This window comes from Phascolarctos cinereus, unplaced genomic scaffold (assembly GCF_003287225.1).
Source record: "Phascolarctos cinereus isolate Bilbo 61053 unplaced genomic scaffold, phaCin_HiC Scaffold_2;HRSCAF=192, whole genome shotgun sequence".
Lineage (NCBI taxonomy): Eukaryota > Metazoa > Chordata > Mammalia > Diprotodontia > Phascolarctidae > Phascolarctos > Phascolarctos cinereus.
The window spans coordinates 124772965-124796413 of record NW_027555625.1 but is presented as its reverse complement, the minus strand read 5'-3'; the positions used below and the strand labels follow the sequence as shown (position 1 = coordinate 124796413).

At 39.7% G+C, this 23449-nt stretch overlaps 1 long non-coding RNA gene across 1 annotated transcript in view; it reads right to left on the bottom strand.

Annotated features, from left to right (window-relative positions):
* Positions 1 to 715: 715 nt before the first annotated feature.
* Positions 716 to 23449, bottom strand: part of LOC144454081 (uncharacterized) — a 99181-nt gene continuing 76447 nt past the window's right edge. The window contains exon 7 of the long non-coding RNA XR_013484587.1: positions 716 to 1440. This is a non-coding gene — a long non-coding RNA (uncharacterized LOC144454081). The remainder of the gene's footprint in view (positions 1441 to 23449) is intronic.

Sequence of the window (23449 nt, the reverse complement as noted above, 5' to 3'; positions counted from 1 at the left end):
TGCAAGGGGAGAGATCCTGAATTGGGGGTCAGAGGACCTAGATCTAAAATCTGGCTCTGCTACTTTCTGTGTGACCTTGAGCAAGGCTTTTCATCTCTCTGCGCCTCAGTTTCTTCATCTATAAAATGAGAGATTTAAATAAGATAATTCCAAAGGCCCTTTCCATTTCTAAATCTGTCATCCCCTCTAACTCTACTACTTTCCTTATCTCTACTTTCATCTTTTTCTTCTCTTTTGGTATTTACTTTGAACTCTGCTCTATAATCAGGGAGCTGATTGGAGTCACCTGGTTCTGATATGACTGCTATGTCATAACCAGTCACTTTTTAGTCAGAGGCAGTTTTAATTAATTATTTCATTCAATACCCACCTCTTCTACTTGCCAACTCTCTTCTCCAAAGAAGTACATAATACAGTTCATAGTAAAGTATTCTGTGAATAGGCATATCTGAGTCATTTTTAATTTCTTCCTCTAGGCCTACTTTTATGGTGGAAGTCTCTAAACATCATTATGTGTGTGTGTGTGTGTGTGTGTGTGTATATATGTATGTATGTATGTATGTATGTATGCATGTATGTATGTATGTATGTATGTATATAGGCTTAATTCAGAGTGTGTGTGTATATATGTATATATATATACACACATATATACATACATACACACACACACACATATATATATATATACACACACACACAACACACACACACACACACACACACACACACATACATATATGGCCTTAATTCAGAGAATTTCACCAAGGAGCAAATTCCTCTTCACAGGCCTTTTTTTTTTAATCTCTTCATCCTGTATGATACATGTTATTTTGCAAAATGTGATTATCTATAAGAGGCAAGTGAGTAAAAGCACTGGACTTGTAATCAAGAAGATCTGAGTTCAAATTCCACCTCAGACACTAGCTTTGTGACCCTAAGCAAGTCCCTTAATTTCTCAACCTCAGTTTCCTGATCTATAAAATGGGAATAATAATATCACCTACCCCTCAGGGTTGTTGTGAGGAGAGTCAAACAGGAAAACATATGCATAACACTTTACAAACCTTAAAGAGCTATATAAATGTTAGCTTCTGTAACTATCTTGGTGGTCTGTTTACTTGTATTCTTTGTGAGTATTGCAAGGCAATTAAAAAGATTTACATGAAATGGTGTAGAGTGAAGTAGGCAGAATCAGGAAAATAATAGGCGCAATGAATACAGCACTGTGAATGGAAAGAAAATTCTAGGTAATCATCATATTGACCAAGCTTAGCTTTGAAGAAGAGATAAGAAAATGCACCTCCCTCCCTTTTTTGTAGTTGTGGAAGTCCATGGGTATGGAATATCGCACAGACACTCAGACTCCTTTGATATGTTGGTTAGTTTTGCTGAACTGCTTTTTTTCCCCTCAATCTTTCTTTTTTCTTCTTTGGCTCTCTGTAGAGGAGAGAGAAGAGAGATATATTTGGAAATCAAAGTTATGTGAAAACAAAATACATTAATTTTTTAAAATGAAATGTTGTCACACAAAAGGACAACCAGACTTATTATACCTGACCCCAGAGGACAGAACCAGTTCAGACAAGATAACAAAGTGCTTTGCAAACCTTAAGATGTTATATAAATGTGAGCTATTGTTATTATTATTCAAGGCTCAATTTAATGCTATCTCTTCCATGAAACTGTCCCTAAAGGCATCCCTTCCTCCTCATACTTCTTCTTTGCATTTATTTATCACACTCTCTCTGGTATCATAGTTAGTACATGTGTATGTGTATGTATATGTATATGTGTGTGTATATATGTGTGTGTGTGTATACATATGTACACGTGTGTGTGTATATATGTGTATATGTATAGTATGTATAGGGCAGCTAGGTGGCATGGTAGATAGAGTTCTGGGCCTAAAGTCAGAAAGACTCATCATCCTGAATTCAAATCTGGCCTCAGACACTAATTAGCTGTGTGACCCTGGGCAAGTCATTTAACCCCGTTTGTGTCAATTTCCTCATTTGTAAAATGAGCTGGAGAAGGAAATTGCAAAAAGTATCTTTGTCGAGAAAACCCAAATGGGACCAAGAAGGGTGAAACACAACTAAAAATGACAAGAACAACAAAAGAGTGTGTATATGTGTACATATACGTCTATACGTGTGTGGGTATGTATAGTGTAATGGGTGATTGGGGCTCAGAAAAGTGAGAGGACTTACCCCTGAACCTAAATTTCCTGACTGCAAGCCAGCCTTCTTTCCACTATCCCACAGCAGCCTGAGTGTTTGCCTTTCTCCTCTCTCTCTCTCTCTCTCTCTCTCTCTCTCTCTCTCTCTCTCTCTCTCTCAACACCTGGGACCCTTTCTTGGTTGCTCTTTCCATGTTGCTAAAAATTCCATCCAGCATTACAGAGAACAAGACTTCTTCCCTTTCCTTTTCCTCTTCTTCCTCTCCTTTTTTCTCTTCTTCCTCTCCCTTTACCTCTTCTTCCTCTTCTTTTTCTCTGCTTCCTCTTTCTTTTCTTTTTCTTCCTCTTTTTCATCTTCCTTTCCCTCTTCTCTCTCTCCTTTTTCCTCTTCTTCTTCTTCTCCCTTTCCCTCTTCTTCTTCTCTCTTTCCCTCTTCTTCCTCTTCTTTTTCTCTTCTTCCTTTCTTTTCTTTTTCTTCCTCTTTTTCCTCTTCCTTTCCCTCTTCTCCCTCTCCCTTTACCTCTTCCTTTTCCTCTTTTTTCTCCATCTCCTCCTCCCCATCCTCATTTGACTGCCTTGCTCCCAATAAAGGTTACTGCTTTCACAGCCAGACATCATAGCATATCAGCTGACACCAGGCACCCTTTCCCAAGGTAAATTACCATCACCCACTTGAGTATGTTTTATCTCTTCTTAAGCTCTGTCTCTTTTCCAGTGTTTCTCTCTTTTGATTCCTCTCCCTTGGAAGCTAACATTTCACTTGTACAACCTCCTCCCTCCACCTCCTGCCTCCCATCCTCACAGCTACGGCCAGAGGCTCCACTTGGCAGTTCAAGGAGGGAGGAAGCTGCTGAGGGCACCTGTCATGTTCACATTAGAAATAATCAGTAGATTGTAATAGAGCCTTGCTGTAACATTTCATGCTACTGCCTGGAAGCAGACAGGCAGGGAGGACTGGCCCTTTCACTGATGCAAACTTACCTCAGCAATCCAGGTCTGTGGCTCCTAGTAGCTTCCAGAAGGATTTCAGGCTTGGTCTGTTCCCAGGCAGGCAGAGAGACAGATTCATTCTAGCTTAATATTCAGGAAGTGCCTTTCCCATTTTCTTAATGAAGGACTACACTTCTATCTATAAGGTGGATGAGAATTAGAGCTGTGAGGCGAAAAAGCAAATATCAAGAACCCACAGGATTCAGTGCAGGGAAGAACCACAGAGATTCTCATTTTCAACTCTCTCCTTTCACAGACGAGGAGGTGGTAGTGGTATCCTTGGGTTGAAGTCAAAGGACCTGGGTTCAAAGCCCATCTCTGCTGCTTACTACCTGTATGACCCTAGATAACTCACTTTATCTCTCTGGGCCTCAGTTTCCTCACCTGTAAAATGAGGAGGTTGGAATATGTCATCTATAGCTATGATTCTGTAAGGTTCCCAGAGAGAAACAACCTGCCCACAGTCACATGTTTGCCCTTCACCTATTTGTAGTTTCAGGCTGAGTGTCTCTGATAAAGGCCTCATTACTAAAATATATAGAGAACTGAGTCATATTTATAAGAATACAAGTCATTCCCCAATTGATAAATTGTCAAAGGATATGAACAGGCAGTTTTCAGAGGAAGAAATTGAAGCTATCTATAGTCATATGAAAAAATGCTCTAAATCACTATTGATTAGAGAAATGCAAATCAAAACAACTCTGAGGTACCATATCACAGCTATCAGATTGGCTAACACAACAAAACAGAAAAATGATAACTGTTGGAGAAGATGCAAGAAAATTGGAACACTAATGCATTGTTGGTGGAGTTGTGAACTGATCCAACTATTCTGGAGAGCAATTTGGAACTATGCCCAAAGGGCTATAAAAATGTGCATACCCTTGTACTCAGCAATACCACTTCTAGGCCTATATCCTAAAGAGATCATAAAAATGGCATTCTTCTTCTCATTGGCTTTTTGGACCTCTTTTGCCATTTGGGTTAGTCTATTTTTTAAGGTATTATTTTCTTCAGTATTTTAGGGGTCTCCTTTAGCAAGCTGTTGACTTGTTTTTCATGATTTTGCTATATCACTCTCATTTGTCTTCCTAGTTTTTCCTCTACTTCTCTTACTTGCTTCTCAAAATCCTTTTTGAGCTCTTCCATGGCCCTGGGACTGATTCATATTTTTCTTGGAGGCTTTGGATGTAGGAGCTTTGACCTTGTTGTCTTCTACTGGTTGTATGTTTTCATCTTCTTTGTCACCAAAGATTCTATGGTCTGACTTTTTTTGCAAAGTTTGCCTATGTTCCCAGCCAATTACTTGAGTTTTAAACTCTTTGTTAAGGTAGGGGTCTGATTCCAGTGTGGAGAATGTACTGTCCCAAGCTTCGGGGGTTTTGTGCAGCTGCTTTCAGAGATATTTTTAGGGACCTGTAAATTTTCATTTCTTCCAAGGTGGTATGATCAAGGGCAAGTTGTTTACTCCTTTCCTGGCCTGTGCTGTGGTCTATGAGTGACTAAAAGCACTCTTTTCTGCCTTGGAACTGTGAGGAGGATTTTCTCTCTACAACCACTACAAGCTCCACCATGCCAGCACTCCTCCTCACCTCAGGACCACCATCCAGAACTGTGGCCCAGATCCAAGCATGGGCAAAGCAAGAGAATCCTGCCTCAGCACTACCAAAGACATTCCTGCAATCCCCCTCTGATCAGCCACTTGATTCCCCCTCAGTCTGTGGGCTAAGCTCTGGAAGCAGCCGCCACCCCAGGGCTACACTGGGACTAGGGCTGGGACTGGGACTGAGCTTCTCTCTCTCACTGTAGTCACAAATTTTTCCTACTGACCTTCTAAGTTGTCTTTTGCATTTGTGGGTTGACAAGTCTGGAAACTGCCACAGCTGCCTGTGATTCAGTCCTCTGAGGACTGTTCCAGGTTTTCTGAGGCCTAGTCTTTGCCTGCACACCCAGGCTGAACTGCATTCCTCTCCTAGGCCAGTGCAGTAGACCTTTCCAATCAACCATCCTGGTTGTCTTGGGCTGGAAATTTGTTGCACTTTGTCTTTTTGTGGGTTCTGCTGCTCTAGAATTTGTTTAGAGCCATTTTTTTACAGGTATTTGGAGGGCTTTAGGGGAGAGCTCAAGCAAGTCACTGCTTTCACTCTGCCATCTTGACTCTGCCTCTTTCTAAGTGAAGCATTTTCAAGAAGTTGTCAGCCTCCCTGTCTCTTCCATAGTCATCAAAGTCCAGTGGCACGACAAAAATCAGGACAACTGGACATGGCCCTTGACACAGTGGATGACCATGGGGTCTTGGATGTCTGACCAAGCTCTAAGCTCTCCAAAATGCCTGCTTCAGCTGCCTTCATGGTCAGACACCCTCCTAACTCACCGACAGGTTTGAGACCTGGTGGTTACCCTCAACCTGGTTTTGCCCGTAAGCAGAGACCAGAGTACAGATGCTTCGAATGCTACAGCTTCTTGGAGACAGAGGTGAGAACTGAGTGAAAGTGGACACCAAAGGTGGATGAGCAGCACTGAAAAGGGTTCAGCAAGCCTTCAGAAAAGAGGTGCTAGTCCTCCCTGGGCATTATTATCCCCATTTTACAAGTAAGGAAACTGAGGCTCAGAAGTCAAATGACATATCCACACATAACTAGTATGTGTGAGAGCCAGGGTTTAGTCCCAGGCCTCTGATTTCAGTGCTCATTCTATAATACTAATCTTCCTCAGGAAGTGAGAAACTGATCTATAAAACCTTTCCCTCCTCTTCTTTCACCTATATTCCTTTCTATGCCTTTTTTAATCAGGTACAACCCCATCTAGGGCCCTCCCCACCTATCTTGGGATCCTCAAGTCACATCCCAATAGCCTAGGCACCAGAGTTTTCAATTACATAGTTGTTTGCATGTTGTCTCCCCAATTAGATTGTAAGCTCCTTGAGGGTAGACACTATTTGTTTTTTGCCTTTCTTTATATCTCCAGTGCTTAGCAAAGTATGTGTACATAGGTAGGTGCTTAATAAGTGTTTGTGACTGGAAATGGTACCATAAAAAAGGGCACTGGCTTTGGATAATAAGCAAACAAGCAATAAGCATTTATGAAGTGCCTACTGTATACCAGGTACTAGGCTAATCACTCTATACAAAGAAGGCAAAAAGTAGTTTCTGCTTTCAAATAGCTCACAGTCTAACAAGGAGACAACATGCAAACATCTATGTACAAACAGGATATAGACAGAATAAATTGGAGATAATCAAATAAGGGGAAAGGTTTCTTGTAGAAGATGGGTTTTTACCTGGGGCTCAGAGGACCTGAGTTTCAAAGCTCAGGCCTGCTATTTGCACTTGTGTGACCTTGGGCAAGTCATTTCTTATCTCTGAGCTTCAATTTTCTCATTTACAAAATTAGAGACTTCAAGATCTCCTTCCTAGCTATAAACTCAATGTACAGTCTGGGTCTGCCCACCAGGATAAATAAGCTCACCAGACTGCTACCTTTCTTGGCACAATGAGCTCACTGTATAAGGCAGGCTTCCCTACCCCCTCAGTTACATCCCTCTTGGGATCAGGATCAGCTAATCTGTTAAATTAATCTGTCCTAATGGGAAAAATCTAGAAGAGACAACTATGGCCATTATCTGACTATGGCAAAAATACTAACCTCACTCTTATTTCTGCTGCTAGGGTCATTCAAATGAGGACAGGTATCACCCAAATCTTATTCCTCAATAAAAATAAGGTTCTGCTATGTTCAAAGGGCTGTAAAACTGTACATGCCTTTGATCCAGCAATACCACTGCTAGCTCTATATCCCAAAGACATCCAAAAACAGGGGAAAGGCCCTATTTGTACTAAAATATTTATAGCAACTCTTTGTGGTGGCTAAGAATTGGAAATTGAGAGGATGCCCATCAATTGAGGAATGGCTAAATAAGCTGTGGTGTATGACTGTGATAGAATACTATTGTGCTATATGAAATGACAAGCAGGGGATAGCCTAGGTGGCACAATAGATAAAGCACCAGCCCTGGATTCAAGGGGACCTGAGCTCAAATCTGGCCTCAGACACATAACACTTACTAGCTATGTGACCCCTGGGCAAATCACTTAACTCCATTGCCTAACCAAAAAAAAAAAAAGAAGAAGAAGAAGAAGAAAGAAATAAAAGGAAAGAAGGAAAGAAATGACAAGCAGGATGATTTCAGAAAAATCTAGAAAGACTTACATGAACTCATGCAAATCGAAATGAACAGTACCAGAAGAACATTGTAAACAGTAATAGCAATATTGTACAATGAAGAATTTGTGAATGACTTAGCTATTCTCAGCAGTGCCAAGACAATGCCAAAAAACTCATAATGAAGCACGCTATCTGCCTTCAAAGAAAGAGTTGATACTGTCTGAATACAGACTGAAACATGCTATTTTTCACTTTCATACTTTTTTTATTCAAGTGTTATTGTACAAACTATTAATGGAAATTAATGTTTTACATGATTGCACATGTATAGTCTATACCAGATTGCTTACTGTCTCAGGGAGGGAATAGGGGAGGGAGGGAGGAATAAAAATTGAAACTTTTTTTAAAAAAATGTTTATAAATTGTTTCAACATGTAACAAGGAAAAATAAAATATTATGTAAAAAAATTAAGACTCTGTCCTGTGGTATACCTTTTCTCTCTAGACCTTCTTTGTGACCTCATTTGTTCCTATAAGCACAATTATTAGCCCTATACAAGTAACAAGTAACTTACATATATGTGTGTGTGCATGTATGGATAGATAGATGATAGATAGATAGATAGATAGATAGATAGATAGATAGATAGATAGATAGATAGATAGACAGCTGGATGGATAGATAAATAGATAGATGGACAGATAGATGGATAGAAAGTCTGGATCTCTCTACAGCCCAGCATCACCAAATGTGTCTACTGCATATTTCCTCCTGGATGTCCTACTAGCATTTCAAACTCAATACATCAACGACAGAACTCATCATCTCCTAAAACCTTCCTCCAAAGTTCCCTATTTCCAGCCTTACAAGAAATCATTCCCCTTTACTCACACCATACTGCAGTTAAAATTCAATACTAGCTGTTTCTCACTATTGGCTTTTCCCAGTATGCTCGAGATGGTCACACTGCCTTTAGGAGAGCCATTTGTTGAATTTCCAGTGTAAGCCTTTGGTTGTCTATACTTAAGAAAGTGATGTAGAAAATGCTGACAATCAGTTTACACTTAACATTGTGTCATACACACTTTTTTTCTGAGACCTAGTTGTTAAACATCTAACAGCATACCCCTACATTTCATTTTGTCCATTGGCACAAGCAGTCTCACATTCCCAAAGTATACACCCTTCTCTTTTCTGCCTTTCAGAATTTTTTTCTTTCTTTCAGGCTTTGTTCAGGTACCATTTCTTCCATAAAGTCTTCCCTAAACCCCTCAGCTGCTACTACTTTTTTCCTCCTCAAATTATAATTTTACATTGTGTTGGATTATAGTTTAATAGTTTTATTATAGTTTTCTGAGCATACATTGTTATCTCTCAGCTTTTCTGAGTACACATAGTGTCCCTAAGTAGAATGTATGCTCCTTAAAGACAGACACTGTTTGGGTTTTGGTCCTTATTTGCCCACTATCTATCACAGTGCTTTACACACAGTAAGAACCTAGTACTTGCTCGCTGAATTTAATTGGTATTATATTTTACCCCCTTATTTGGTGACATTACGTTTGTTAAACAAAGTATTTTCCTAGCACAACCTTACGAAGTGAATAGGACAATCACTGTCACTACCGTGTTGCAAATGAGGAGGCTAGAGTTCAAAAAGATTTAATTCAATTAAATTCAAAACATTTATCAAGTGCCAGTTACTCCATTGGATCTTGGAAACACAAAGATTAAAATGAACCAATCTCCTTCCCCCAATAAGTTTACAGTCTCCTGGAGGAAAATATTATATATACAGAGATATAAATAAATAATGTGTACAAAATAAAAACAAAGTCATTTCAGGGGCAGGGAAAAGAGCTCTACTAACAACTGGGAGCATGAGGAAAGGCCTGTTCTAGGAAATGGTACCTGAGCTGGGTCTTGAAGAGGACTGAGAGATCTAAAGTGGCAGAGAGAACATTCAAGGCATGGGGTACTGGCTGGACAAAAGCACAGAGGTAAAAGATAAGTATGTCATGGCAAGGAAACTGCAAGTAGATTTGTTCAACTGGAACACAGAATGAAGAAAGGTAGCATGAAATCAGTCTAGAAAGGTAACTTGGTGCCACATTGGGTAAGCAGAGGAGCTCACAGTTCATCCTATAGACCTCAGGGAGCCCTTGAAGCTTCTTGTGCAGGGGACTAAGATGGTCAGACCTCTGATTTAGGAATGGCAGCTGTGTGAATGAGGGAGTGGGAAGGGAAGAGGCTTGAGACAGGTCAGCCACTTAAAAAGCTATTGTAATAATCCAGGGGCCTAGACCAATGTGGTAATGTTGTGAGTAGAGAGAAAGGAACAGATATGACCAACATTGGGGAGATAGAGTCAAAAGAATTTGGTCACTAGTTGGGTAAGGAAGTTAAGGAAGAATGGGATCTCAGGAGCACTGTGAAGTTTTGTACCTGAGTAACTGAGTGTGGGGTAGTGCCTTCAACTTACTCCAGATTAAATGATATACCCAAGGCCACACAATTAGTGCATAGAAGAAGCACTCTTTCCATAACATCCTGCTTTCCTTTTAATAAATAGTAACTTGAATTTTTGTATTCTGTTTTAATAGTATTTTACATTTTCCAATTACATGTAAAGATAGATTTTGAGTTCCAAATTTTTTTTCTCCCTCCCTCTCCTTCCCTTATTTTTGCATTTTTAGGTTACAAAACACTTTCTTCACAACAACCCTATAAGGAGTTTGCATTTTCATGTACAATCCTCCTTTTCTTTTTTATGTAAATGGAAATATTTATTTTATTTGGTGTTTGTTGAGTACCAATTTTTTTTCAATTCAGCACCACAGCATCATTAACCTTCATTTTGCAGGTGACAAAAGAGATGAGAGATCAGGTGACTTGCCCAAAGTCAAGCATGCAGGAAGGGGCAGAGCTAGAGTTCAGCATGGGTCTTCCAGCTCCAAATTAAAGGTCCTTTCCCCAAGCATCTACCACAAAACCACCTTTTTCTCCTTCACAGCAACAACTCCCCTAAGCTTAAATTCTCTCCTTGTTCCTGAGGTGACCAATTTCTCTCACAGAAGAATGAGGCCTGAACCTTTGATGGATGGGCCCACTGACACTTAAATCTCTCTTCTTCTCAGGAATTTTTCACTGTGTTAAAAGAAGTCAGGACAGTTTGATGGTTTCATTACTGGGAGTGAAAGTGGAGCCCAGGCCTGCTTCAAGCCAGAGTGTCACCAGAGAGTCAGAAAACATATTTCCTACAGGCCCAGCTTCACAAAGCACCTGGGCTCCTAATGGCAACCCTGGAAAAGCTCCCAAAGACCCACCCTGCAACCGGATCTTGGGGAGTAAATTGAACCTCTTCTATTCTGCCTACTGCCCACCAGGTGGCGCAATCTTTACAAAAAGCCAGGTTGCTCAGGCATGCAGAGAGGTTGTTTGTTAACTTTGGGACTGAGAGAAAGGCACTTTGCTCTTTAGGAATATGAGTTTATCAATGGATATTTGGGGTCCAGACCATTTCCTCCATGCTGTGAGGCAGGAGCAAAGGTAGCCTGCTGGCAGCTTGCTGAAGGAGGAATTGGAGTCTCTCTGTCTGTCTCTCTCAGTCTCTGTTTCTCTCTTTCTCCCTCCCATCCTCTCTGTCTCTGTCTGTCTGTCTGTCTGTCTGTCTGTCTCTCTCTCTCTCTCTCTCTCTCTCTCTCTCTCTCTCTCTCTCTCTCTCTCTCTCTCTCTCTCTCACTCCACCCCCCCCAAGACCTGAGCTCAAGGCTAAAATCCAAATCACATATTTAGACATACATACATTTACACACACACACACACACACACCCCATATAAGATTCTTGATCTCAAGATCCTAAGATCCTCTATGAGAATGCCTGCTAAAGCAGGCTTTAGACAAAAGGACAATTCAGGAAAGTTGCCCTAACTTGAAGCTAGGTGGTGATGGGGACAGAGTAGTGTTCCAGATCTGAAATTAGGAAGACCTGATTTCAAATGTAGCCTCAGATACTGACTAGCTGGGTGACCCTGAAGAAGTCACTTAACTGCTACCTGCCTCAGTTTCCTCATCTATAAAGTGGGAATAATAATAGCACCTACCTCCCAAGATTGTTGTGAAGATAAAATCATTTAATATGTATAAAGTGATATATAAATGCTGTTATAATTGGACAGGACAATGAAATAGATTTCTCGAGTATTTTTCTTTACTCGCTGTACTTGCCTAGTATATGTTTTTCCTTTGCAATAACCTCTCCTTCCCAATTCTAACTCAAATCCCACCCCCACTTCTTCCTTTCTCTCCCCAGTATTCAAACACCTAAGAGACCTAATGGAAAGAGATTTGACCTTGAAGTTCAGGGACCTGGGTTTGTTTTCTAGTTCTGCCACAAAGTGGCTAAAAGACCTGAATCTTAACCAAGCCACTTGACTCTCCGGGGCCTCGGTCTCTCCACTTGTAAAGTTTTGTTGCTGTTCAGTCGTTTTCAGTCATATCCGACACTTTGTGGCCCCATTTAGGATTTTCTTGGCAGAGATACTGATTTGCCCTTTCCTCCACCAACTCATTTTACAGATGAGGAAACTGAGGTAAAGAGAGTTAAGTGGCTTGCCCAGGGTCACACAGCTAGTAAATATCTGAGGCCTGATTTGAACTCAGGAAGATGAGTCTCCCTGACTCCAGGCCTTGGCACTTTACCCACTGCACCACCTAGCTGCCCCACTTGTAAAATAGAGGATTTGTAAAAGTGGAAAATAATATTGGCACTAAACCACACCTCTGCCTTCCTCCTACTCAGCACTATCACCCCAGGCAGCTGAAGCCAGAGCACTTAGGAAAATATAATGAGATCAAGTTTAATAGAGATAAATGTAAAATGCTACAGTGAATCAAAACAATGGAGTGTACAAGTTCTGGGTGGAGTGGACAGCTGAAAGATCTGGACGTTCTAGTAAACTGCAAAGTGACCATGAGTCGGCAGTTCAACAGGGTGCCTTCCAACTCTCAGATTCTCTGTTTCAGGATAAAGGAGGCTTGGGTATCATGGAAAACCAACAATGCCATTCCATGGATTGCAGAAAGCTGTGTGTGAGAAGGTGGAGGAAGAAAGAAGTTAAGGTTTGCAGGTATGATGGGGCCGCAATCTAACAGTTGGAAGACACTGGGCAAGTCTTTCATGTATGCAGTATGTATGTGCTTCCCTAACTGCTATCCCTTTGAGATGCATCATGGGGGGCAGCTAGGTGGCGCAGTGGATAGAGCACTGGCCCTGGATTCAGGAGGACCTGAGTTCAAATCTGGACTCAGACACATAACACTTACTAGCTGTGTGACCCTGGGCAAGTCACTTAACCCCACTGCCTAGCCAAAAAAAAAAAAGAGAGAGATGCATCATGGGAGGGTTGCTGAGGTATCATGCAGGGATTTCTGAATCCCTTCTGCCCACTGCCTGGGAACAAATATATTTGCTCCCAGGAGTTTGGGCTGTGATGAAAGGATGGAGCTACAGTTATAAGGTGCTGACTTCCTGAGAACATTCTCTGAGCTATTTCCCCACCATGATGGTATGTCAACCACCAATCACTGCACTCTGAAGCTCAATGCAGAGTTGCTCCAAATCCATTGATGGAGTCCTCTGTTGGTCCTTTCCTTTCTATAACCATGGTGTTTCAACAGAATTCTCCTTCTCTATGGCTTAGAGCTGTCAGGATTGTAAGTGTAAGAATACACTGACTGGAATCAAGGCATTGAATTAGAGGAAGGGAGAGTATCTGTCCTTTTCTTCTTTGATCGGTAACACCCAGGAGGCAACTCCCACAATCTCTTATGGTCAGCTCTTCCAGGTCAATAAGGTTTTAGCTCTTTTGCTTTAAAAAAAAAGTAAAAACATTGTGCTTCTGGCAGATACATTTAATATATTTGGCAAAGGAAAAGTGAGTTGAAGAATATTAAGAGGATTGAAGGAAGGGACTTGGAAAAGAATTTCTAGAAGTGACTTGGAGCTGAAAAAGAATTATGGATTTTTAAAGCTAACAGGGACCTTGGAGATCATCTATGGGAATAGATATCATCATTTAATGATGAGTACACTGAAGCCCAGAGAGGAAAGCTTTGCATAGTGGAAGGAGGACTGGACTTAAAATTAGAAGAAAGGCTTAGATTCAAAAACAGCTCCATGTAACCTCAGGCAAGTTGCTTTTTGGGAGCCTCAGTTTCCAGTGAAATGTGGAAATGTATTGTAACCTGCACTATCTACCTCACAGGCGCTTTTGAGGTAAGTGCTTCATAAACCATAATGTGCTATGGAAATATGAGTTATTAGTAGTGTTGTTACTATTATTTTTGTTGATGTTGTTGGTGTCATTGTCCAAGCTCACACAAACTGCAGTTGGCACTCTAACAGAGCCCAGTACTCCTGATTCCTACTCCCAGGTCTTTGCCATCTCACCATACCATCTCTCTGACTCAAATATTTCCCCTATGCTGTAGCCGACATAGCTAATTCTCACTATCACTGAAAAAAGGCAGAGGGGACTCATCTTCCTGAATTCAAATCTGGCCTCAGACACATACTACCTGTGTGACCCTGGGCAAGTCACTTAACTATGCCTCAGCTTTCTCATTTGTACAATGAACTGGAGAAAGAAATGGCAAAACTACTGCAGTATCTTTGATAAGAAAACCCCAAATGGGGTCACAAGTCAGACACAACTGAAAAACAACTGAGTAACAATCACTGAAAGAAAAAAAAGATTTGCAACCTAATCAGCTGAGTTCAGATTAGAATCATGAATTTTTTTTGTAGTAACTCAGCGTTTTATTTCTACCTCTTCACCTCTGCTTCTTAGAATCCTTAGCTTTTTTCCAATTTATTTATTTTTAGTTTTCAACCTTCTCTTCCACAAGATTTTGAGTCCCGAATTTTCTCCCTATCCCTCCCTTCCCCCCACCCCATGATGGCATACATTCTGATTATCTCTTCCCCCAATCTGCTCTCCCTTCTATCATTCCTCCCCCCCCTTCTCTTATCCCCTTCCCCTTCTCTTTTCCTATATGGTATGATAGATGTCTATACCCCATTGCCTGTGTATCTTATTTCCCAGTTGCATGTAGAAACAATTTTTAACATTTGTTTTTAAAACTTTGAGTTCCAAATTCTCTCCCTTCCTCCCTCCCCACTTACCCACATTGAGAAGGCAAGCAACTCAATATAGGTTATACATGTGTAGTTATGTAAAACACTTCCATAGTAGTCATATTGTGAAAGACTAACTAGATTCCCCTCCATCTAGAATCATGAGTTCTTAGCTCACCTCTCAGAGTCTCAGTTTCCTCATCTATAAAATGAGAGAATTGAACACGATGATTTCCAAGGTGCCTTCCAGTTCTAGATCTATGACTCTATGATCCTATAAGTCACCTAAACAAACCTGCCAACTGAAAGAAAAGGCCTTCACGAGTATTTCTTTCACAGGTTCCTACAGCCTGAATAACTCTAGTGACAGGGAACTCACTACTTTAGAAGAAAATAGTTTAGTATTCCAAAAGATATTTCATTACACTGTTGGACAGCTCCTTGTAAGCTAAGCAACTCCCGACCTGCAGCAGACCCCTAGGAAGTGGTGGGCTTATCTAAGCACCAAACGTTATCATTTTTATTTCTATTTAGCTGGATCAAAATATGCAATGTGACTGAGTGTATAATAGATAAGAAAATATATCTTCTGGAGATTGAATAATCATTTTCACATATATAATTACTATTTTTCAAATTTATGCAGATGGTATACTTATTAAATTACAAATTAATTTAAAAGAATTACTGGAATCATCGTAGCTTTTTTCTCATTGTGTATTTTCTCAATCAATTGATCCTCATCCTACAACTATTCTCATTTGGAGGTCAACAAAAATTCTTGTCATTAAAAAGTATAAGTATGAAGATTCACAAAGGTTGGGAGCTACTAATCTAAACTTTAGAAATTTCCTTCTTATATTTAACCAAAATCGGCTCCAAGAAACCCTGAGGGTTGGGGAGCCAAGATAGTGGAGTAAAAAGTAAGTTGCTCTCATCCTCCCTCATTGACCTCTGAAAGCTCAGAAAACATCGACTCAGGGAAAACCCTGAGCTAGCAAAAAGACAGGACACAGCAGTCTTGTACCCCAGGAAGCTTGGGGAATTAACAGGAAAGGCCTTTCTCAATCTGGGGGAGGGGGGAGCAGTACAGGATTAGAGGCAGTCCCAGCAAGTCAGCAGCAAGTCCCACCTCAGCATACCAGGGAGAGATCCTGAGACCCAGGTTGGTGGAACAGGCAAGTGACAACACCAGGACTCCCAAGAGCCTCAATACAGGAAGGGGAACTGGTAGATACCAGCTTGGAAAACAACCACAGGCGACAGCATCCTCCAGTACCGAAATCACCTGGTGCCTCCACACAACTCTGAGAAGCACAACTCCAGAAGGAAAGCTCCAGGTTAACAGAAATCCACCAGCAGCAAAACATCCCCGTGCAAGGGGAGCCAAACATTCAAGGGCAAGGCCCAAGTGAGCAGGAAAAGAAGCTTGAATGAGTGCCCTCTTTACTCTAGCAGGAGAACTCAACAGTTTGGGTTTTGGGGGGGGTTTTTTTGGTAAAGAGTCAAAAAATAGGCAAACATCATGAAGAAAAAGCATAAACAGAAAATGACTATAGATCCCTATTTTGGGGAAAGAGAAGATCAAGGCACAAATTCAGAAGAGGACAACATTGTTAATATACCCACATAGGAAACCTCAAAGGGTCTGGTCTCAAGCCCAAAAAGCCTTCTTGGAAGAGCTCAAGAAGGATTTTAAAAGTCAAATAAGAGAGATGGAAGAAAAACTGGGAAAAGAAATGAGAGGTATGCAAGAGAGAGTCAATAGCTTGGAAAAGGAAGGACAAAAATTAATTGTAGAAAACAAGTTCTTAAAAAGAATTGGCCAAATGGAAAAGGAGGCACAAAAATTCACTGAAGAGAACTCCTTAAAAAGTAAAATGAGCCAAGTGGGAAAAAAAGGTACAAAATTTAATGGAAGAAAACAACTCTTTAAAAATTAAAATTGGGCAAACTAATGACTGTATGAGAGAGCAAAAATCAGTCAAACAGAAAAAAAGAATTAAAAAAAATACAAGAAAATGTGAAATACCTCACTGGCAAAACAACTGACCTGGAAAATAGATCCAGGAGAGACAATTTAAAAATTATTGGTCTACCTGAAAACCATGATGAAAAAAAGAGCCTGGACAACATCCTTCAGGAAATAATAAAAGAAAACTGCCCTGAAGTCCTAGGGTAAATTAGTCATTGAATTTAGAGGGTAAATTAGTCCTCAAAAGAATCCACCAATCACTTCCTGAAAGAGATCCCAAATTGAAAATGCCAAGGAATATAGTAGCTAAATTCCAAAACTATCAGATCTAAGAGAAAATACTGCAAGCAGCCAGAAAGAAATAACTTAAATATCATAGAACCACAGTCAGGATTACTCAGGACCTTGCAGCTTCTATATTAAAAGATCAGAGGGTGTGGAATACAATATTCCATAAGGCAAAGGAGCTTGGATTATGACCAAGGATCAACTACCCAGCAAAACTGAGCATAATCTTTCAGGGGAAGAGATGGACATTCAACAAAATAGGGGACCCTTCCTGATGAAAAGACCAGAGCTCAACAGAAAATTTGACCTTCAAATACAAGACTCAAGAGAAGCATAAAAAGGTGAACAGGAAAGAAAAAAAAACATACTATTAATAAGGGCAAATTGTTTACATCCCTACAAGAGAAGATGACACTCATAACTCTTAAAAACTGTAATGTCATTATGACATTTCAAAGGGGGAATACTTAGACAGAGGGTGTGTGTTGAAGTTGACTTTGATGTGATTCTAAAAAATCTAATTAAGTGGTAAAAAGGGATTATACTGGGAAAAGAAGAAAGGAGGAGGTAGACAAGGATAAATTACATCACATGAAAAGGTGCAAAAACCAAATACACTAGAGGGAAAGAAGGAAGGGAGATGAACGTTGTTTGAACCTTACTCTCATCACATTTGGTTCAAAGAAGGAATAACATAACCAGTTAGGTATAGAAATCCAATTTACTCTATAGGAAGTAGAAAGGGTAAAGAGAAAGGAAAAGAGATGGGGCTAATAGAAGGGAGGGCAGACTGAGGGAGACGTGGTCAAAAGCAAAACTCTACTAAGGAGGAAAAGGGAAAAAAAAGGAGAGAAAAAAGCATAAATGGGGGAGGGGAAATGGGATGGAGAGAAAGACACAGAAAGTAATCATAACTGTGAATGTGAATGGGATGAACTCTCTCATTAAATGGAAATGGATAGCAGAGTGGATTAAGAACCATAAATCTACAATATGTTGTCTACAGGAAATACATTTGATGCAGAGGGATACAGACAGAGTAAAGGTAAAAGGTTAGAGCAGAATATAGTATGCTTCAGCTGAAGTAAAAAAACCAGGGGCAGCAATCCTGATCTCAAACAAAAGCAAAAATAGATCTAATTAAAAGAGATAAGGAAGGAAACTACATCCTGCTAAAAGGCATGATAGATAAAGAAGTAATATCATTACTAAACATATATGCACTAAGTGGTATAGCAGCCAAATTCTTAAAGGAGAAGCTAAGGGAGATACAGGAAGAAATAGACAGCAAAACTATACTAGTGGGGGACCTCAACATCCCCTGTCTGAACTAGATAAATCTAATCACAAAATAAACAAGAAAGAAGTTAAAAAGATCCAAAGAATCTTAGAAAAGTTAAATATGGTTGACCTCTGGAGAAAATAGAATGGGGACAGAAAGGAATATACCTTTTTTCTCGTGGTACATGGCACCTACACAAAAAGTGACCATGTACTAGGGCATAAAAACCGCACAATCCAATGCAGAAAGGCGGAAATATTAAATGCATCCTTTTCAGATTGTGATGCAATAAAAATTACATGTAATAAAGGGCCACAGAAAGATAGACTAAAAATTAATTGGAAACTAAATAATCTAATCCTAAAGAATGAGTGGGTCAAACAACAAATCATAGAAACAATCAATGACTTCATCCAAGAGGATGACAATAATGAAACAACAAAGCAAAACTTATGGGACACAGCAAAAGCTGTCCTTAAGGGAAGTTTTATATTTCTAAATATTTATATGAATAAAATAGAGAAAGAAGAGATCAATGAATTGGGCATGTAACTAAAAAGCTAGAAAAAAGAACAAATTGAAAATTCCCAATTAAATACCAAATTAGAAATTCTGAAAACCAAAGGAGAGATTAATGAAATTGAGATTAAGTAAACTAATAAATAAAACTAAGAGTTGGTTTTATGGAAAAAAAAAACAATAAAATAGATATGGCAACAACAACAAAAAAAGCTAAGGTTGGCTACTAGGTGATTAATTTTTTGACCAGTAATCCATTAAATGCTATCTTAGGTTGCATTAATAGAAGCATAAAGACAATGTCCTAAAGGAAGATGGTGATAGCTCCATTGTCCTCAAAACTGGTCAGACTGGAGAACTGGGTCCCATTCTGGATGCTGACTAGCTGAAATATATCCAGAGAAGTGGGGGAGGTGGAGCGGGATGGTGAGGGCACTGGAAACCATGCCGTACAAGTATCAGTTGAAGGAACTGGCCTTTTTTATCCTGGAGAACAGATGTAGAGACAACATGATCTTTCTTTAAATATTTGAGGGGCTATGATAGGAAATAACAAACAGACTTCTTCAATTTGGCCCCAAAGGTGAAGAGTAGGAATAATTGTAGAAGGAAGCTACAGGGGAGGCAGACTTGAACTCTATAGAAAGGGGAAACTCCCCTAGCCTACGAGGTGAAATTGAAACTGAAGCAAAACCAAGTAAATAGGGAGGTAGTTTCCCAAGCCGAGGCTGGATGACTACTTGCTAACAATATTATAGGAAACAATCCTGCTCAGGTAAGGGTTAAATTTGGCAACTTCTGAGATCCCATACATCTCTGAAACTTTATGATCCTATGATGTTGGGAGACAGAACACTAGGTTTTTGAGTTAGGAAGCTAGAACCATACCCTCACTTCCACCCAGAACCTCCCTACCATTCCAGCTACTGTGTCTAAAATGGCCCAGGGCATGCTTTTCATTTGAAATAAAGATGCATCTTATGGTATAATGCCCTTTGAGCCAGCTATTCCACTACTAGGCATATACTCAAAGACAAAAAGATCCAATATAAAAGAAAATATTTATAACAACACTTTTTATCATAGCCAAAAAATGGAAACAATTGAGCTCCATTGATTGAGAAATGGCTTACCAAATTTTGATGCATAAACATAGTCCAATATTATTGTTCTAAAAGTAACAATGAATATGAGGAATTCAGGATTCAGGAAAACATGGGAAGGGTTGAATGAATCCATGCTGATGGAAGAAAGCAGGATGAACCAAGAAAATGAATATACATAATGACTACAATAGTGTAAATGAAAACAACATGAGAAGGCAGATGAATTCAGAGTAATTGCAGAGATCAGTCTTGGTCCTGGAGAACAGAGAATGAAACAAATGTCCCATTTCTTGGTAGGACAGGTGGGGGACTGGAGAGCTAAAATGATGCATCCACTATCAGACACAGGTGCCTTGCTATTTGATTTTGCTTAACTATTTTTCTTTGTTACAAGGGAATGTTCAATAGGAAGCAGGGGGATATCAGGAGATGACTGTCATCTATATTTTTAAAGACATCAATAAAACATTTTGAAATAAAAATGAAAGTCAGAATGGATTTACATCTCTGGCTTCCCCTCAATCTACCAAGCTTGAGATTCTCTTACAGAAAATTAAATTAATCTGACAAGATGTATCATTCAAATTTGATTCAGTGCAGTTTTTCCCCAATATTTTCCTGGCTCTATGAGTTAAGTTTAAAAATCCATGATTTCAAAAGTCAAATGTTTGCTAAATATCACTAGAAAGTTACCTTCTCCATATAAAGGACCACTATAAAGCCTAGGAAAATGTTAAAGAACTTGGAGGTGTTTGTCTAGGGAAGAAATGATTATATAACCAATTCTGCGGAGATGATATCCCCCAACCTCAGCCACTAATGAAGGAGCTCTCCTAGAATCGTCCTCACATTGTTATGGATCATTTTTTCACCCTAATCTTATAATTGGGCAGCTAAGTAATACAATGGATAGAGCACTAGGCTTGGAATCAGAAAGACTCATCATGAGTTCAAATCTCGCCTCAGGCATTTACTAGCTTTGTGACCCTGGGTAAACACTGTTTGCCTCCGTTTCTTCATCTGTAAAATGAGTTGGAGAAGGAAATGGCCGAACACCGCAGTATCTTTGCCAAGAAAACCCAAATGGGGTCATGAAGAATTGGACACAACTGAACAACAAGCTCATAATCATCACAGAAATGGTTCACCATTGATGTCACCATCTTCAATATCATCAGCCTCCATCAAGGCGCTGGACCCAACCCATGCCCCTGTCCTCAGGCCTAGAAAAGACAGGAGCACCAGGAAAGGACTAACGGATGACAAGGAGCACGAGGCTGCCCTGAACAACTCGTCATCCTCTCAGAGAACACCGACTATCTTCCAGAGCTTTTTTATATCAAGGCAGAAGCTGCAACTTTCCTCATGAACAAGGAAAGAAAAGAGGGGAGTATGGTATGACAAGCCCTGGACATTGAGTAGAATTATTTCAGTTCAAATACCACCTCTTCTACTAGCTGTGTGACCTTGGGCAAATCACTACTTCTCTGGCTTCAGTTTCTTCATCTGCAAAATGGGGGGGGGGGCCTTAGACTCGATAACATGTGATTTTCCTTCCAGCTCATAAATCTAGAGTTGTAAAGAATCTTAAAGATGAGCTAGTACCACCTTTTCATTTTACAGATGAGGAAACTGAGTTAAGAGAAAGTAAGTGATTTACTTAAGGTTGAACAGGTAATAGCAGAATGCAGATGGGAACTCAGGGATATGTTAGTAAATGTTTAACAACCTGAGGTGTCTCAAGGTGGGGAAATTACACAAGGCACCCTTTTTAGCTTAATCTTTATTACTAACATTTTTCTATCGATTTCTTATGTCTAGACAATCAACAAAACAATAATTACAGCCCTGATCTGTATCATTCATTGGCTGATTGCCAAAGTGTGAACACTCAGCTGGCAGGGCCACACTCCTGGTTGGAACCCAAGTCGTCTGTATCTAAAACCAACACTTATTCCACTAACCCACAGCATGTTGTCATTACTCAGACAAAGACCAAACCCATCATAGTCAGATGAGGTCCTTTTGGCACCTAGAAAAGTTCCATCTAGAGAGTGGTGCTCATTGAATAGTCTTTGGAACTATGAGATAAAAAGCCTTCAGACTCTATTGAAGGAACTTCTCTTCTGAGAAAAGGAGGCAAAGGGTCAGACTGTACCCTTTCTGACCCAATGACCAGGTAAAATAGCACCTTCTGCTTCTATGCCTTACCTATTGCTTGAGTTCATTTTCATCCCACTCTTTCTGTTTCCTTGCTATCTGTCCTGCTCCTTTAGGTATATCCTGTCCCCTACTCCCAATCCACCTTCTACCTCTTCCTCTGGAAATTGAAACCAAATCAATACTACCTTTGCTGCTGGAAAGGCAAGCTGCAAGGGCTTGAGAAAGCCAACTGTTAAATTTTCAATGTGAACATTTACACCTCCAAAATCAGCAAGCACTGCAAATCAGGATTTGATTTACTGTTTTGTTATTTCCAGACTTAAGAAAGTATGGAGGAAATATTAATGATGCAGATTAAACTTAAAAGTGTGTCACACATACTTTTTTTTCCCTTGAGAGCTGGTTGTTAAACATTTACTATTGCACCCTTGTGGAAATGTTACGTCAAATAATTCCTGTATGTTTCCATTCCACATGCCTGTTACTTCCCAAATCAAAATGTCATTCCCTAACCACTATCTCCATAGATAGGTAGATAGATGCAAATAATTAAATTATAATTTATATATAAATAATTTATATATTTCTTTAGTTTTTTAACATATTATCTATCCAAATACAATATAAGCTCCTTAAAGGCAGAGACTGTCTTCACTTTTGTATTTGTATTCCCAGCATTTAACATAGCACTTAGTATATGGTAATTGCTTAATAAAAGTTTTTTCATTCTTTCTACTGCACAGAGACTCAAAGTGGGGGAATGGATTTTCCTCAAGGATGATACGAATATCAAGAAGAAATGGAGCTAGAACTAAAAAATAAAAATAAAAACAAAAACAAAAACTTTGGAGGAAAGAATTGGAAAAAGAATAAGAATTTTAGAAGGGAAAGTGGAAAGCCCTACTCAAGAAATGGAGTCCTTGTAAACTAGAATAGACCAAACAGAAATAGGTCCATCATACAGCAAGAAATGTTAAAAGAATCTCAAAAGATCCAAAAACTAAAAGAAAATGAAAGTTATCTGCTATCAAACACTGCTTAGCTCTTCTCTGATCTTACTGGGGTTACAAACACAAAGATTAACAAACAGAAACAAGTCAGGATTTACCCCTAACTCAAACAAGAAGAAAAACTTAATGTTACTTGTTAGGAGTGATAAACTCTTTATCTGCCCTTGGAGATCAGCCTTAGAACACTTCCATTCTCTGAATTAGTCACTCCTGACTCCCATCTCAGGTGAGTGAGTATAAGGATTCTCAACCTGGGGTACAGGAACTTGGGTTTTTAAAAATATTTTAATATCTATTTCAGTATAATTAATGCTCCTTATAATGCTCTATATTTTAATTTTATACATTTAAAAATATTCTGAGAAGGAGTCTATGAACTTCACCAGACTGCCAAAGCAGTCTATAGCACAAAAAAGTTAAGAACTACTGATAACCCCTCCCTTCCTTTCACAGACAAGAAAACTGAGGTTCAGAGGTCCATTGTGCCCAACGTCACACTACTGACTAAGCATCCCAGCCAGAGTTCACAGAATCATAAGATGTAAGCTGGAAGAGATCTTAAAGATCATAGAACCCAACCCACCCACCCCACCCCCATTTTACAAATGGAGAAGCTGAAGCTGAAAA